This window comes from Palaemon carinicauda, chromosome 14 (genome assembly GCF_036898095.1).
Source record: "Palaemon carinicauda isolate YSFRI2023 chromosome 14, ASM3689809v2, whole genome shotgun sequence".
Taxonomy (NCBI): domain Eukaryota; kingdom Metazoa; phylum Arthropoda; class Malacostraca; order Decapoda; family Palaemonidae; genus Palaemon; species Palaemon carinicauda.
In genome coordinates, this window is record NC_090738.1 from 64173099 (window position 1) to 64190020 (window position 16922).

Sequence of the window (16922 nt, forward strand, 5' to 3'; positions counted from 1 at the left end):
ACATTTGGCTCTAAAGACTCCAGCCTCTAATGCATTAATTAATGTTGCTATCCCTCGTTGGAATATCGTTTAATGGAACCGGAAAGAAAAAGGAAAGAAAGTATTACCTTGCATACATTGGCCGGTTTGGTTTTGAGATAATTAATATATCTTGATTGGAAATATTAACGCCGTAACATCGTTCATATTTAAAATACTTAAGGAATTATAATAGAGTGGTTTCAAATCCAAGTAATTTTTCACATTGATGTCTTATTGTTCAGAATATATTAAGAATCATATTTCACGTTCAGCCAAGAATGATTAAATTATTTGGATTATTATAACAGTAAAATTTATTCATGGATTTTTTTCTTTTGAATACTGCTTGGATGGAAATTTATTTTTACAATATATCTCGCAATATTTCTCATACAGAAATACTAGATATTAAGTATTATTTGAATTCCCCTGAATTACCAAACGTATTTACTCATGAACACATTGCATAAAACTCTCCTCTGTTATTTTAATATTGCTCGATCTCAGTGCTGCTTTTGATACAGTTGTGCTTGAACGGCTACTAATTGGTGTTGAAGATCAAGCCTTCGAATACCTAAAAGACTACTTAGTTGGCAGAAATTACTGGTACAAATTGGAAACTCTTATTTATCATATGAACCGTTAATCAGAGGGGTATCCTAGGGGAGTGTACCTGGGCCAATCTTATTATGCATCTATACTTTTGGTCTATCAAAAATACTACAAAGGCATGGCATGAAGTTCAAACTATTTACGGATGACACAATTTTACTTCTCCATAAATGATATAGATGACACTACTAAAACTCTAAACCAAATCCTTGATAGTGTTAGAGAATGGATGGTATTTGAACAACTGAAATTAAAAGAGAATAAAACTGAATTTATGGTGGTGGGTAAGAGAAACAGCGTGAGAAACTTAGGTGATAATCAAATGAACATAGATAATGACTCAGTGCTGATATCTAGTAAAGTTCTAGATCTATATCTCTAAATACCCAAATAAATAATGTGATAAAAACTGCTTGTTATCATCTAAAAAATATTGCGTTTATTAAAAAGTATCTGGACGAAAATTCTGTAATAAAAAAAAAAATGTGATAAACTGTGTTATTGCCAGGATTGACTACTGCAACTCTATCTACTAAAATTTACAAAAAGTCAAACTTAAGAAATTACAAAATATAATAAACAGAGGAGAAAGAGTGATAAAAGGTGTCCCACCTAGAGAAAGGATCACCCATATATTAATTGATTTACACTGGCTGCCTATTAAAGCGAGGATTGAAATTAAAGTTTGTAAAATAACCCCCCAAGTTATCAGAATCAGTCGTCCAAAATACTTAGGAGAATTGCTACATATTTTGGAGCCAACAAATCCTGTCGATACGAGAATAGTTGCAGATGGTTTCAATCTGTTGGGACCTAGATATATGTCCACTTTAGGCTCCAGGCCCTTTATATATGCGGCCCCGAGACTATATAATAAGCTCCCACGAAACAACCGAATGATTGAAGACATACAACAGAGACGATTTAACAGTAAATGAACAATACGCGGTTTGATACGTTAAGTACTTTAAACGAACAAGGTAAAACGACAGTGGAGGTCCTGTAGAGAGTGGGGTTCTCATGCTTTATGGGACCGGAAAAGCAGCCGTCAAAGTAAGTAAAGTAAGTAAAGTTATCCATAGTGTTCAGTAGATAAGCAATATTCTGGAATGTCTTGGAAAAGACATTGTAATACATCTGTAAGATAGATATCATGATATTAACGAATTTCGGAACAGATCTCGAATTATTCTTGTATAAACAGCCAATGAATGATTCACCTTTCACAATTTTCTCTAACAATTTTTAAGGTTAGAATTTTTTTTTTGAAATTCTATATTTTTTCCATACGTGGATATTTTGTTTTGTCGGTTCATGTATGGACATTAATGGAGTCATGGATTGTTTTATAAATCTTATAAAAAGGATACGAATCTACTATTACCATTACTACTACTCTCGCCAAATATACTGCTACTACTACTATTACTACTACTACTTGTACTACTATCACAACATCAAGTACTAATACTGCAATGAAAACAACAATAACAACAATAAAAACAATAACAACAATAACAACAACTACTACTAATGATGATAACAAATAGAAAATATCATTATTACTGAAAATCTATTCACTCAACGTGAAAATTGTCGATGATAAGGGGAGAGTTGCGACGGAAAGTCCAACAATGAGGACAATAATTACTATTTTGATACTAAAGCAAAAGATAAATTAATCCTACGTACTTATATAAGAGCAACTGATAATCGAGTCTGGTCGCGGGTTAGAAAATAGCAAGTCTAATATCGAGGAATACAATTGAACGTCTATATTAATGATGAATATTTTCCTGTAGAAACGGGAGAAATATACAAGTATTGACTGGACTTACACTTCCCCAATTTTGTGGGGTAGCTGACATCAATCAAATGAAAAAAAGGGGACCTTTCCTCTCTTCGTTCCTCCCAGCTTTACAAGGAACTCAACCAAGTTCGGCTTGTACTGCTAGGTTGCCACAGCACACCCACCCCTGTTATCCACCACAGATAAAGCTTCATATCGCCGAATCCCCTACTGTTGCTACCTCTGTGGTTATCCAAGGTGAAAAGATGATCTAAAAGGTATAAATCGCTAATTAATAAGTAAAATTTTAATCTGGAAACCTTAATTGAAAACCTTCTAGGATATCTTTCTATTCGTTATTCAAAAGATCCCCTATTTTCTATTTGGGTTAATGAACCTGAATGTCGTATCCAAAAGGACAAATGAGTCTCATAACAACAGCCAAATGACCGAGAGACATCAGCCTGGAAAAAGCATGATCTTCTTTGTTCAGGAAACAACAGGAAAAAAGTTCAAGTGTTCTCGTCTGTTTTCAAAAACCCATAGATTTTTTGGTCGTTGCTTCATATTCACATTTCACACGTCAGAACTCTTAGTGAATTCTAAGTTTTACAATCACAAGGATTCTGTAGTTATTTCATTAGAAAGGTTTATTTTCTTCGGTATGAATCTCCTCAAAGTTATGAAATGTGTTTTTGTGTAGTGTAACACAAAGCTTTCTCCAGGTTATGTAGTATTCTAAATTTCTCTTTAATTGTAGGAAAACAATACATATTCTGAATGTTTGGTAAGATAAGTCTTATCTTGAAAACATTTCTCATTGAGGGTTTGTTTCTAAAGCTATATTATCAGTTTGGAAATGAAATCAACCAGCAAATACATCCAAACAGCAGAGAGAGAGAGAGAGAGAGAGAGAGAGAGAGAGAGAGAGAGCACACCGAGCATATCAGTCATCGGATGAATTGATATTTAGACATTTTATTGGTAGAAACCAATGAGAAATGGTACACCTGATATACATAAAAAAAATCAACTTCAGGCCGATGTTATGCCATCGAAAAAAAGAAAAGAAAAGCCTGCTGAATTAAATTAATTATGCTTTTTAAGAGTAAGCTACAATTTAGAAGTACCTATATTTTTTTTTAGTATGAAAAATCTAAATTTTTGTAGATGTTATGAAAGAGAGACAAAGTTTGTCATCCATTCTTTCATTTTTCTCTGTTTAACATTCTACGAAAATGACATTTTTTTTCTTAAAGTATTTTTCATTTTTTTATTTTTTTATGTTCTGTCTGTCTGTTTGTGTAGATGTGTTTTTCCTAATATTTTTCTTGTTTCTTCTTTTTATAAAAAAAAGGGGGACAAATAACTGCACCAGCTGTATTCTCTTATTCATAAGAAGTACCAACTATTCTAATCAAAATTTCAGAGAGCACAAAATCCTGCCATTTTCTCAATTCAACTGAGACAGATAATGGAATTTTCAAAGCTTCCTAAGTGAGGAACATTCTACCTGCCGGAAATTCTAGGTGACAGGAATTCCAGGTGGCCGGAGTTCCAGGTGATACGCAGAGGGGAGAAATTTAAAAGACTTTTCACGATTCTAATTGTAACGCTGAATTAAATATCGCGTTTCAGAGCGGCAGTTAAATACCACCGAATCGTGACTGAATAATATATGCTTAGATCGTGGGTCTGTCCTGGCGATTAATAACGTGAGCCATTACAGAAAATAGAGACTAAACTGACTGAAGGAATAAACAATGTTGATAACCTTTATCCTATATTATAACTTTGTTCGATGCCATTGAGTGATCAGGTCTTCAATACCTAAGCAATTCACGATCTCAATTATCCATTTTGCCTCCAGAAAAAACAGGTTTTTCTCATAGTTTTTTTCCATTATATATATGAAAAATGTTGCATGTGCGATGTTAATTTAGATAAGCAATATTATATAAAAAGTTTATACTAATACGAGATTAATAAATCCCATATACTGCTGTAAATGACTAGCTGGCATCATATAGGTGTCTACATCAATTTGAGGAAGAGTAATTGAGGAAACAAGAAGTTTTCTTTGGAAAATTAAAGTAAAAGTAGTAAAAGAAAGTGGACAACTGAAAGAAAATTAATGATGATGAAATTATTCCCCCCCCCCCCCCCCCAGAAAAAAAGTTAATCAATAACCTCCAATATTACGCATATTCCAAATGTATATTCTTCTAATAAGTTTTGGATTAACTTCAACTGATCACGCGCTCATAAAATATTTCTCGTCATTTTCATATCTGACGGGCAATGAATACATGAATATCGATTCCATTATTAAATATAATTAATATAACTAGAAATTTAGAACATTAAGCATTTTCGATTCTTCCTCTCTCTCTTTTTTCGTTGAAATTGAGTGACTAACTTCTTAAGATATTGATATATGATATCGAGCAATGAAAACGTAAATTTCTACGGAGAGAGAGAGAGAGAGAGAGAGAGAGAGAGAGAGAGAGAGAGAGAGGGGGGGGGCAGGGTTCTTTAGAACTAGTTTTATTTCGGACATTCAATTGTAACACTAATCTGTTAATCTCATTTCAAATTTCTTTTGTTATACGTGTTTTGAAATTTGAGGTCTCTTTTCTTAGTTTTTCTCTCTGTTTTATTTCCACATTTGCCCAGTGAGAAATCATAAGCGTACAATATAGATACAAGAATGTCATATGCAGAGTTCCCACACTGAATTGAAACGAAATCCAAATTAAATTTTCTTTTATGGTAAAGCTTCGCTAGAAAAAGGCACATTAAAATTCTTCTTGAAGAACTGAATGCAATTCTGTCTATGAAAAAGCCTTCATTTGCAAATTACTTTATAGCTCAGTTCGTCGAGATGGCCAATTGTTCATGTTTTATCACCGACGTCATTGTTAATTTTAAAACTGAATTGAATGGTAGTTTAGAGGAATTGGAATCTGAGTTATTCCAGACATAATTTTTTTTTAACAAGATCGATAACTTCCCTCATAGGAGTATTCATATGGTATATCTATGAGTTTTTTTAATTTAGCTATCCATTCACTAATAGAACTATCTATCTATCTCTCTATCTATCTATCTATCTATCTATCTATCTATCTATATATATATATATATATATGTGTGTGTGTGTGTGTGTATGTATATATTTATGCATATATACATATGTATGTATATATATATGCATATATATATATATATATATATATGTGTGTGTGTGTGTGTGTTTGTGTGTGTATACACATATACATATTGTTTATATGTATGTATATATTCATATATATACAGTATATATATATGTATATATACATATATACAGTATATATGTAAATATATATATATGTATATACATATATATATATATATATATATGTATGTATATATATATATATATATATGTGTGTGTATATATATATATATATATATGTGTGTGTGTGTGTGTATATATATATATATGTGTATATATATATATATATATATAGACGTATGCGCATGTGCTTTATTTGTAATTATATCGAGAGAGAGAGAGAGAGAGAGAGAGAGAGAGAGAGAGGAGAGATGCGGAAGCTTCACAAAATGTGCCCTAGACGGAATATTTGAAAAAAGTTTATGATATATGTGTAGTACCATCCGTACATACCATTGAACCTAATGATAAAAGAAATAGAACTTTCTTTTTTTTTAATATATAATTTTTCATTTTCTGTTCATTGTATCAGTATATAAATTTGCTCCTATAATTCAAATTGTATGTTTTTCTATTTTAATTTCTATATATATTACCAATATCTTAATATTTACTGATATGTTTCTTGCAAATGATCATTTCCTGCTGCCTTTAATAATACATTTAATATGTCATTTAATATAAGACCATCTGTAATTAAGCACAAACTATAGTAAAAAATAATAACAATAATAATAATTGTAATAATAAAAATAATAATAATATCAATTATTATTATTATTATTATTATCATTATTATTATTATTATTATTATTATTTTTATTATTATTATTATACCTATTACCAATAATGATAAATAATTCTATTTCATCCTGTATACATTTAAGTAAAAAGTATGCATTTAAATATGCTTACCATACACATCAAATGCATATGCTTAAAAGTCAATATATTCAGCCTATATTTATGAAAACGCAATTCAACCTATTTTTATTTTCAGACGACATCACAAAGTCGAGTGTCCTTGTCAGTCGTCGGATAAAGGAATGCATAACCGAACTCTGATGTTACTTGGCCATTTGTCATTACAGTTATGATAAGTTCAAAGGAATTCCAACAAGACGTCTCTCTTTAGTCATGCTTCTATATCATACTCTGCTGTATATGGTATGCTTATGACGTCAAGGTAAAGTAGTGATTTGATAAAGATGGAGAGAGAAAGAGACAGAATGGGATAGGCTGAGAGGAAAAAAACTAAGATGAGGTAAAAAACTTTATATGCTACGCGTATGACCTAAAGCTTTAGAATCGATTTTATAAAGAAACGAACTGACAAAGACAGAGAAAAGAAATGAAGAAGAAGGAGCAGAATAAGATGATCAGGATTGAATTATTATAGCCCGAATGCTAATGGCGGTATTTTTTCTCCAGGAAAGAGATAGTATTAATAATAAGTATCCATAATAGTTTATTTATTCCCTCTCATACGTTATGAGCAACGCTTTGATGAGGCTCTCATACTAACATCAATATCCTGAGAATAGCCAATAGAATTATAAATCTACTAAATAGTTAAAAACTAATTCTTATATGTGATTTGTTTTTGTATTTCGCTGCTCTTATAAGGTTTAAGATTTATGTAAGAAATAAGTCGATCATAAAACACACTCAACATCACAATGAGAATTTTATATTCATCTTTGGATAAGTCCCGGATGAAAAGGGCGTGAAGAACATTATTTCTAAATATTTCTATAACTTGCATAATGCTTTGCTATATTTTCTAAAAAAAAAAAAAAATATATCTTTGATATTTTGTCTTGCTTTTGCTTTTCCAAACTCCTATAACATTCACTCCCTCCTTTAAAAGGCACCACTGCCATTTTCTTCATCTGTGTTCAGCCCCAATTTTTTTTTTCAGACTAATGACATTACATTACCAGCCCAAATTTGTCTGTTTTTTAATTAAACACTTCCACTGGAAATAAGAATAATAGACAATAGATACTAAAGGTTAATAAACTCGAAAAGAATACTTTTTGTTCTGGAAGAAATTCCTTGGGCCATATCCTCTTCCTATTTTGGCTAGAAGTCAGGAAAATTTGGGATAATTGGCAGCGTCCAGGTGAGAGGCCCTTACCCCTTTCAAATTAACGAGGAGAGTTTCCCCGGATTCCGGTGGAATGAAATCATCCATTCCCCTGCAATGTTCAGGGGAAAGAGTGGTTTCAAATAGTAATTCGGGTCAATGAGAGTCATGTTAACCAAACTATTTTGGCCTTTCTTTGTTCAATAATGCTTGAGTACTTTAGTTTTGTCGAATTTTTTACCTTTTTCTTTATTAATTTTATAATAAAATGGTGATGTTTTTATCATTTTTGCTAAGATGTTTTTTTTTTTATTTGGAATACGATTCGTTTTAGATATTTTTTTTTAGTTTGAATAACAATAATGAATAGGAAATTAATGATAATCATAGTAATTATAGTGATCATAATGTTATACTAATAATACCTTCATATGTATCTATGATATTGTATATAATAATTTTCATATATGTTGGCAGTGCATTTATAAGGTACTCATATTCATTGTGTCTATCGTCAATATCAAAGTAATTTATACATTTCCCTAAATATTACATCCAACTACCTTTTTCCTATCCAATTTTTATGTCATTACTCTTATAATGTCTCGAACCTCTTTACAACTCCTCATCATAATCTATCTGGCATCAGTCACAGATAAAACAGGTGAATTTAGCGTAGTGTTAACCGAGCTAACATAAAATAAATATATTTCCTCTTTATTCTAAGATTTAGATTCGGCCTATTTTGATCGAATTATTGAAATTCTCTCGTGACTTTGCTTTTCCAAACACCTCAAAACTCCTTCCTCAAGATGTTTTATTCATTTCAAACCTGGGCTACAAATACATCATTCTTTTCCTTTAAAATAGGAAATAAACTTCCAAATTCAAGAATAATCATAAATCCCTCGAAACACAGAAGTCAAAATCAGGAGGTCATCGAAAGCCTTCATTTTCCGATGTAGGTTTAAATTTTGGAAAATTCTGTCTGAATAGCAGCGTCTGTGTAAGAGAATCTCCCAGCTTTCCTATAAACGACAAAAGTTCTCAGGAATTTATCAAATAAGTGAATTCATTCAAGAGCAATTAACAGAGGGTAGAGTGTTTGCAACTGGTACTAGATGTTGATATGAATTGTGTCAGGGAAACTACTCTGATCTTTTATTTTATTTTGTTAAATCTATGTGTACTTCGGTTTAGGTGAATTTTAATTTTCACTTTATTTACTTTCTTTTAACAAAGATTCAACACTTTAATCTTTGCTTACCATGATTTGGTTCTTTATTTTTAAGTGAGAGGTTGATTTATTTAGGAAAGTTCTGTATATTTTGGATGAGAAGGATAAGAATAATGATAATGTAAATAATTATATTAATGATAAGACTATTGATAATGTTAATAACTTCAATCTAAAATAATTGTGATAAGAATCAAAGTACTGATAATATATGATAATAATCACTTTCTTTATTATTATTATTATTATTATCATTATTATTATTATTATTGTTACTATTATTATTATTATTATTATTATTATTATTATTATTATTATTATTATTATTATTATTATTATTATTATATTACTATTATTATTATTATTATTAATATTATTATTATTATTATTATTATTATTATTATTATTATTATTATTATTATTATTATTATTATCATTGTGGTAAGAGACCCTCTTTTAGGCAAGTTGAGTTGAAAGTAATAGCTGCATCGGTAGAGTTTGTTTTCTTATCGAATTTTTTTATTTTCTGGATAATTCTCTTCTCTAGAGCGCTGCAATCAGCCAGCAGATTTGAAAAATTCATCAGTCAGGTGAATGACAAAATTGGGAAGACTTCTCAAGTATATTCTCGCAAAATATAAGTAAAACTTTCGATACAAAATGGTAGAAACTACAATGCGTTTCGAGGATAAGTCCTTCCTCGTCTTCAGGTAGAGAGTGCGGTGGATGCTGCAGTCCAGTGGTATATATACCCCGGATCAGGATTACAGGTGAGGGGCCTCGAATTTTCATTGGTTTTAATTGTTTGATCGGAGCTGGTATGATCTGGTGTCTAGTGTACGAAGAGCTTGGCCGGGAATACCAGTCTGTGACGTCATCGGAGGCCGTGAATTTTGATTGGCTGAGGCACGCTCTGAGCCAGCCAGGCTGTTCTCCCGCTCGGCAAACTGTCCCACGTGGTCGAGATCATTTCCTACTCCGCCGTCAAAATTACAGGTATTTTCGTGGTTGGTGGTGTCTTCATTACGTCCTCCTTGATGAGGGTTTCTTGATGTATCAATACAGCTGCTTGATGGTAATAAAAACATCTCTTGAGTCGTATTAAGGGTGGGTTTTTCTCGCTGCATCAGTAGTGCTTCTAGGATGCGTAAACGTCGACTATCAGGGGCGCTACCAATAATCTTGGTGTTAATAACAACGTCAGCTCGACAAATATGGATGTTGTGTCTTTTTTAGGGCATGATTCCTTATAGACACTTGCTGTGCGTGGCAAGAAATTCTCTTGGAAAGACCCATAGTTGTCATGCCAATATAATTCCAGGGACAACCACGGAAAGGGCATTGATAAGCATATATAACATTCATCTTCTTTAAGAAATCCTACTCTGGGGGTACTGGGTTATTCCTCATAACAAGGCTTTTCATCTTGGTCGTTTGGTAATATATAATGAAATCCAATTTCCGGGTGTCTTCAGTAGGGAATACATTATTCCTGATGATTTCTTTCATTGCCTTCTCGTCTTGCAGGTAATTTGGATGCATATGTCCTTTATAAAATAGCTTGATTTTATTGCTACTGTCGGGTCTCTCGGCTAGGGCAGGTTCGTACCACTTGTCTACTGCTTTCCTGACTTCCTTTTGGACGTGCTTGTTGGAGAATCCATTGTTGATAAGTACTTGGGATATTCGGTCCAGTTCCTTGGGTGTGTCGCACCAGGTGGAACAGTGCGACAGGGCCCTCCTGACAAAAGCCTTGATGGTAGAACTCTCATAATGGGTGGGGCACTCACTGTCTCCATTCAAGCACATGCCTAATTTGTGGGTTTGGTATACATTATGGTCCGAAATCCATTCTCCGTCGAGGTGACTAGGACATCCAGGAACAGGAGGCGATTATCTTGGCTGTGCTCGAGGGTGAAACGGAGTACACTATGGTCCTCAAACGTCCTCCTTAAAGTCTCGATTTCATCACTTGATCTTGCCTTCACAAAGGTATTATCTGTGTACCTAAAGTACAGAAAGGGGCATTCTACACTCTCTCTTCTACAACTCCCATGTAGAAATTTGCGAATAAGACTCCCAGGGGTGAGCCCATCGCTACACCATCCTTCTGCAAGTAGGTATGCCCTCGATGGGTGGTAAAGGGGGCCCTCTTCGTGCAGATGGCTAGGAGGGTCCGAAGGGCTGGTTCAGGGATGTTCAGAGTTGGTCTAGAGTCGTCCCTATAGACCCTATTGGCGATAAGGTCTATGGTTTCGTCCACAGGCACGTTCGTGAATAAAGATTCTACATCCATCGATGCAATAACTCCATCACACGTAAAGTACTTAATTTTCTCCAGGAATTTGGCTGATGAAGTTACACAGTAATGTTTGGGAATGTAGGGCGTCAGGATGGCATTCAGTCGTTTGGCGAGCTGGTAAGTCGGAGTAGGGCATTGACTTATAATAGGGCGTAGGGGGTTGCCCTGCTTGTGGGTTTTCACATTGCCATACAGGTAGCCCGGCCAGAAATCCCCTGAAATAACTGGCAGGTGTATGGCCATGGTTGCTGCGTTCACGGCCTCGATGGTTCGGTTAGCCTCCCTGTTGATGTATTCAATACGGTTTCTAGTGAGGCGCACAAATTTGGAGGAATCAGCCAGGAGGTCGTCAAGTTTCTTGTGGTATTCCTCTGTGTCGATAAGCACAAAGGCAGCAGTCTTGAGGAAAAAAAGGAAAAAAATGGAGTCACTATATATAGCAATCGATTCCGATTCACTTTATTTGTATCAACATTCTACCATTATTTCATTTACTTTTTCAAAAAATATACATATCATGGGTAATTTTTTTTGGAGATTCAGCATCTCTCTCTCTCTCTCTCTCTCTCTCTCTCTCTCTCTCTCTCCTGCATCCACACACATACTACAATTATACATAAAAATGGATTCAATTATACATTTTTATATATATCACCTTACCACCACACAAATATATGCATACAAATACACACACACACAAATATATATTTAAACATTTGAATGTGTATATATATATATATATATATATAAATATATATATATATATACACATATATATATATATATATATATATGTATATATATATATATATATATATTCTCTATAAGACAAATTCTACTCTCATTTGTTTTTCTGTGTGTGTGTTTACCCTAGATACTAATTCATGTATTATATTATAAAAAGAAATTTCTTCTACTAAAGCGGACCTACCCAGAAATGTTTCATAGGGAATTCAGAATTTATTACACGGTTAGGGATATTGTAGAGATCTTTAACTATTCATTTGTAAAAAAATCAGAAATGATGCGAGTTAATGTAGTTATGAACGAGGATTTGCTGAAGGGAAGTTTTGGGAATCAACAATTATATAAATATTTATGCATTTGCTATAGTAGTATGACACCATATACGTGTTTCATTAATAAGGGAAAGTTAAGAAAAGATGGTTTTATATAGTATTTGATCATAAATTTATTCCAGCTTATTAATATTTCTATACTATTTCTAAATAGAATAAATATATGAAGCTTAATCTTATTTCAAACTTTATAGGTTTATTGAAGAAAATTATGCTAACTTACACTAATAAACGTATATATTTGTATATAAATGAACACACACACACAAATACATATATATATACATGTATATATATATATATATATATATATAACATGTATATTAATATATATATACATATATATATTAATACATATATATATATACATATAAATGTATAGATATTTATATATATATGTATATATATATATATATATATACAAATATATGTATATACTTCTATATAAATATATATATATATATATATATGCGTATGTATATATATATATATATATATAATATATATATATATATGCGTATGTATGTATATATATATAATATATATAATATATATATATATATATATATATGTATATATATATATATATATATAAGCAGAGGGCCATTAAATGACATTAGTATATCCAAATGCCTATTAACACATTTTTATTCTATTTTTGTACTACAATTCGTGTTAAAAGATCCATCAAGGCTGTGTAAAGCTAATTTTGATATTTTATTACTAATATTTGTTCTCTATGTTTTCCCAGGCAGCAATTATATAGCTTATGTTATCAAAATAATAATTTTATAGAACAATATGGATGTACTTACGGTAAAAAAAAAAATTCTCCGAATGACACACATGCATACGAATACACATCTAAGGGGAAATATAATGTTACCAAAACAAGGAGTTTACTCTCCTAATTAACATACAAATTATCATATTAACATATACAGTAAAAAATTGATTGATTAATAATTAAGAACAAATTTTAAAGGAAATGGTTATGCATGGATAGAAAATGTTATATAAAATACACGTAGATGTTTTGAAGGTGTATTATGGGTCCTAAGAAATGTCTGTGATATTGAAAGTCGTTTTCTTTGCCCCAGTAACAAAAATTATTAAAGTTATTTTATTATTAAGATTAACAAATTATCTTTATTATTTCTAAACTTCTTTGGAATTATTATTATTAACATATCTAATAGAACAGTTATTATTCTTAAGATTATTAAAATGGTACTGGCTAATTTCCCTCAAGCCTCTAAGAGACATGATCATGCTGAATGCAAGTGTTTATTTGATCTTACTCGATAACATAATTCAAAACTCATCGGTATGTCATTAATGTTTTTTTATACTTCATGTGTAACCTCTCTTGAATAAAACCAAATAATCGCCTCTTTCCTTATCAAATCGTTTCCTTATTTCTAGTCTATTTTCCAAACAAACGTGCTAGAGGGACTTGTATCTTGAATATCCCTACATAAAAATAGATGCCTATACGTAATAAATTCTCTACTGACATCTAGTGCTGATAAAAAACGTCCAGTTATGAATTATTTGTTGTTTACTTGAATGAGGAATGGTTCACATTTTTTTTCGGGATGGTTTTCTACCACATCGGCTTGACGGTGAAAACTGAAAAGTAAATATGTGATGTATCTTTTGGAATTACTGTCTACTTCCTTATATTAGATTTTTTTTTTCTACTATTTGGCGAGGAAAAAAAAAGAATTAACGACTCTAAATATATTGAGACAATTTTCAAATAATAGTTTTTATTTGTTTCAATACGGTATCTAAGAAAGTTCATACCACATATATTCATTCAAATGATATAAACTATGTTTATTTTTTAATTTTTCAATTGATATCCTCCTCATCATATTAATAGATTATGAAATTTGCTTGAGTGTTTATGTAGCACTTTTACTTTTCCCTCTCTTTACAAGATTTGTGTATAATAAGAAGAGAAATCGATTTAATGGAAGTTCTTTGAGTCTGGTTAATTAACAAAAAAAACAAAATTATGCTTTTCCTTAAATATATTCTTTATATTGATTGTCTCTATAGAACAATAGATATAGCAGCTATTTTTTACTTTGACAATTAATTTGAAATAATTATAAAATTTCAGTAAATATCTATGAAACTTTGATAAATGAACGACAGAAAATCAATACATCTTGATGAAATATAAAAAACCACACCAAAAAAAACGAACCATTCTATTATATATATATATATATATATATATATATAAATATATATAAATATATATAAATATGTATAAATATGTATAAATATATATAAATATAGATAGATAGATAGATAGATAGATAAATAGATAGATACATCATTAGCCGTTACATAGCGGAACGAAGACCTCAGACATGTCCTTCCACTCATGCCTGGTAATGGTCTTTCTATACCAGTATATATAGAGAGCAAATTCTCCATGTTCGTCAATCTATTGATTTCTCTGTCTCCCTCTGCTTCATTTGTATTGTTTAGGGACGCATTCTGTTAGTTTAAATGTCCATCTATTGTCTGTCAATATCATTAAATATCTTGCCTACGTCCATATATTTTTCATACATGTTTCTAGAATATTCCCTATTCTAGTTTGCTTTCGTATCCTTTTTTCTCTTTTTCTGTCTCTTAGTGGTAATACCATCTTTATTATCCCTAGCTCTTTGTATTGGAACTAACTTTGTTCTGCTTATATATTTTTTTTATAGAAAAATGTACTTTGATTTTCGTAATATCCCTTTGTTAAATAAAAGCTCTTTATCCGATGCTTACACTTCTTTTACTATCAGGGTCTTGTCCTAGGGAAACATTTTTATTAGCAATTTCTAGAGGTTCGTCCATATCTCTTCTTTGTTGCATCACTGCATTATTATCAACCATTATCTTAGGTTTACTCCTATTATTACAGTCGTGAGGGAGAAGGGTAATTCACCATTTTAGCAGGTGGGTTCAATGGACCATAATAATAAAATAAAGGTATTTGTACGATGATACGATCAAACTAAGTTTAAATATAGTAATTAAAAATTATTTACAAAAGATTACAATTAAACTTGAATTTCATATAAAACGAACGTAAATGCAATCAAGGACAGGAATGACACAGTGGGACAAATGACTAATGACAAATGACAAATGACAACCACGTCTCGAAAAGAAATCACACTGGAAAATGAGAACACTTGAAACAAAAGCACAATTCGTCGTTAAACCCTTACAACAATAACACTTTTACTTAGGGTATAGATACATCACAATAAAGAGGACTGCTTCCCTGCCGGATACCAAAGTCCTTGATTTAGTTGCTGAGTGGAGACTGATTCAAAATTACATTTAAGGGTCGAAGAAATTTAGGATGGGCGGAACAAGTAAAAAAAGGAGTGTGAAACAAGGCAAAGAAGTTTCTGGGAAAGTACAAAGGAAAGGGGTATACGGGGGAAATCAGTCAGGCAAAATATATATAATAATTACAATAATGTGGAAGGTGCAATACTATTCATATATAATCTTACACTTTTCTTTATTTCAATCAATTCTTCTATAATATTTTGCTATTCGTCCCAAGATTAACTTAGTAGATCTATGTCACCGGCAAATTTTAAAATATCTATCTATCTATCTATCTATCTATATATTTATCTATGTATATATATATATATATATATATGTATATATATATATATATATATAAATATATATATATATATATATATAATATATATATATATATATATATACATATATATATTTATATATATATATATATATATATATATATATATATGTATATACATGTACATATTTATATATATATATATATATATGTATATACATATACATATTTATATAAATATATATATATATATATATATACATATATATATATATATATGTATAAATATATATATATATATATATATATTATATATACGTACATATATTTATATATATATATATATATATATATATTTATATATGCATATATATATATATATACATATGTATATATATATATATATATATATATTTACACACACATACACATATATATATACTTATATTTATTTATTTATTTTATATATATATATATATATATGCCGTATATATATATATATATATATATTCAGATAATGTTTCAAGGTATTATATAATAAAAGGTTTATAAGTTAAAATATTCTCCCTTCCAACCTCACAATCTACTGGATGATATCTTTTTGGTAAAATTCAGCATACATGATGATCTTAAAATTTTACCGACACACGTAAAACAATATAACTGAAATGTGAAAAATATCTTAGACTTCTCTTTTCTCTGAAAAAAAAGGTCTTCCACATATAGTATAACTATTATTATAAACTTATTGTCATAAGACAAACAATTATCATTAATATTTCAAGAAAAGCAGTAAAAATCTGTAATTGAATTAATTCCTGCTACAAGATACCTTCTATTTCTTCCAGAAGTTTGTCATGAAATTTCCATAAAATAGACATGAAAAAGTTTTTGACCTTTGCTATTCCCTGAGCAAATTACTGTTGTACATTAGGA